The following is a 3,018-nucleotide window of genomic DNA, read 5'->3' on the forward strand; positions in this document are numbered from 1 at the left end:
CCTGTTCAGTAGGTTGAAGAAGGCGTCTGCAACACAGAGATCTCTCTTATTTAAATGCTCTTCCTTTGGGTTTTAGGCCCCTAACATTCTCCCTCTGTCCCAGGGGCTAGACCCCAGGCCAGAGGCTCTCCATCCCTCCCTCCACCCTCACTTCCTGGCCAGCAGTCCCAGCTCTTTGACTGTCCTTACCGCTATTGCCTGAGAAGCGGGGCAGGAAGCCAGTGAGGCACCCAGCCACCCTGGAATGTGTCTCTTTGCTGTTTCCACAGCCTGGCCCAGGTCTCTTCGGGCTGTGGTTGGAAGGCTTTGCTCTTTAAAAAGATGTCTTTCTTTTAGAGAGTGAAAAAGAGTTTATCATTAATGTGAAGAGACCCTGTAGGACAGATGTGTTCTGGGTCCGCTTGGAAAATAGTTGAGTAATAATAGTTGAATGATTTTGGAGATAGGCAGAGATAATTTGCCCCCAGGGAAGACTTTTCTGGAATGCCTAGGAGATGAGCTGGTTGGTGTCCCCCAACCTTCCAGAGTCCCCATATTCTTCTCAGACTCTGCAGGATGCTTAGGTCCAGTGAGAACCTGGCAGAGATGGGGCACTCAGTGGTGCTTGATGGATGGATGAGTCATTACAGGGGCCTTTTACAGGCAGCATTTCTGGTTCAGATTTGAGTGGGGGCGTGGGTAGCGTTGAGGGACAGGGCTATTTTAGGGTATGCAGAGACCCTAGTCATCCCAGAGAGGGGCCTGTTTATAGTTTGTTCCTGCCATGGAATGGCCCTGAGTGGTGAGGAGTTTCTTACCTACACAAAAGGAGCTGGGCCTGGCCAGGTGCAGCTAGTGACCTGGAAAAGTGTCCTGTGGGGTGGGGATGTATTAAGTGGCCACAGGAGTGCTGAAGAGCAGCCGGTCCCAGGCATTGGGACTCTGGGCTTCCATCCTAGCTCTGAGCCGGCTGCCCTCTCTGAGCCTCGATGTGCTCACCTGCAGAACAGAGATGTCACTGTCTGTCTCACCTCCCTGCTTGCTCCCTGGTTGCCCTATGGGTGACAGGAGCTGTTGATGTGACACTCAAAGTGGACCAGTGCCAGGGGACTTGGGGTCTGTAGGGGACTCCCTTTATGAGTAGAACAAATCCCTTCCTCTAGGTCCCAGGGCATTTGGTTCCTCCTTTGTTCTGGCATTTGTCGTGTGGCCTGGTTCCTTACTTTCTGGTCTGTCTGCCCCAGCCCTGCCCACCCCCACTGTACTGGTCTGGGAGCTCCTTCTGGGCAGGGGCGGCTGCTTGTGCACCGTCACCTCTCCCACATCCACCGTGAGACCCAGACACAGAGCTGACCCTTCATGTCGGCCGAGTGGGGACTGCAGAGGGCAATGAAACACCACCCCAGGGAGCGAGGGAGGCAGGTCCTGCTGCCACCACCAGAGGTACTCACAGTCCACAGAGAGTACAGGCGTGGATGTCCACGGGATCTGCACAGATACGGCTCAGGGGTTCAGTGATTTGCTCAAAGCAACTCGGTTTCACCCCAGGGAACCTGGTGTGATAAGCAAAGCCAGGTGCGTGATGGTGATATGCTGCACCGAACCCTGGCCCTCCCAAACTCCCGTTATTATTATTATTATTTTCATGGTAACTCTTCGATACCTGGAGATGGCTGCTTAGTCCCACAAGCTTTACGGCCTCTCAGCCCTAAGACCTGCAATCAAATTCCCAAATCCTTCAAAGTCCTGGGCCCCCCTTGGCCTGTCAACACCCTTCTTGACAACCCACGGGCAGGGAGGAGCCCAGGAGGTACCTGGGGCCCCAGCTGGGGCAAGGCCTTCCTCTCGATCACCTCTTTCTGAAAGGCTGTGCCCAAGCAGCACTTTGCAAACTGCTCTAAAACTCTGCTTAGATCATGGTTCTCAACGGTGGTGAGTGTTTCTCTTTCAGATTCACCTACTCTGCTATAGGCTCAGGACTTAGGGTCATCAGCCTCTCATTCCCTGGCACAATAATTCCAACAGGTATGTACCACTGTTTTCATTTTGTGGATGAGAAAACAGAGGCACAATGAGACGAAGTCACTTGTCTGAGGTCTGGTGGCCAGGAAATGGCAGACTGGGATTTGAACCCAGGACTGTAAACCAAGCTGGCTCTTTTTGAGAGGCCACAGGTTCAGCTGTCGTCAGCTAAAGCCTTGGATTCCTCTGGGAGGACTGCCTCTCACCGCACTCATTGCCTGACCGTTGGCTTTCTGTATGCCTCCGGACCTGGGATCTGCCTCCCAACCAGGCCTGGGCTGGGTTTGTCTGCCGACCCGTGGAGGGAGCCTGGGAGGCAGTGACAGTAAGGTGGAGACACTGAGCTGCATGGGGACCCGGGGAGTCACCCTGAGCTGGAAGGTCCCAGTGAGTTGTCAGCCACTCTGTGGCACTCACTGCATTCAGGAGCCAGGGGGGCACTTGACTTTTGAGGTTAGCAGCTTCTTGAGGGCTCCAGCTCTGGCCCAGCTGCCTGGCTCTCAGACAGCAGTGGGTTCTGGAGGGTCCATAGTGGAGACCAACCACGAACTTTCCCCAGCTGGACAGCCACAACCAGGTGCAGTTTGATTGGGTTTGAGGAAGGGAGGCGGGCTGGAAAGGAGTGGGAGGAGTGGAGAGGCCATTTGCTTTGGAATTAAGTGCACTGAAGCAATTGATACAATGGCTTGGGAGTCAGCAACTGAGGCACTGTTTTATTGTGTGTTTTAATTTCACTTAATTTTTGAATAAGTAATACACTCCTGTGGATTAAGAAAAAGGGTATATGGTGGAAAGTCTTCCTTCTGCCTCTGTCTCAGCCACGTGGCTGCTCTTCCAGAGGAGGCATGGTTTCTACGTGTCTGTCTGGAGATAATCTACATGCACAAGCAGATACGTATAGATGGTAATTTTAAAATATGTGTTTGCAGGGCCGGGCATGGTGGTTCATGCCTGTAATCACAGCACTTTGGGCGGCTGAGGTGGGAGGATTGCTTGAGCTCAAGAGTTTGAGACCAG

The sequence above is a fragment of the Piliocolobus tephrosceles genome, chromosome 13 (assembly GCF_002776525.5).
Source record: "Piliocolobus tephrosceles isolate RC106 chromosome 13, ASM277652v3, whole genome shotgun sequence".
NCBI classification, from domain to species: Eukaryota; Metazoa; Chordata; class Mammalia; order Primates; family Cercopithecidae; genus Piliocolobus; species Piliocolobus tephrosceles.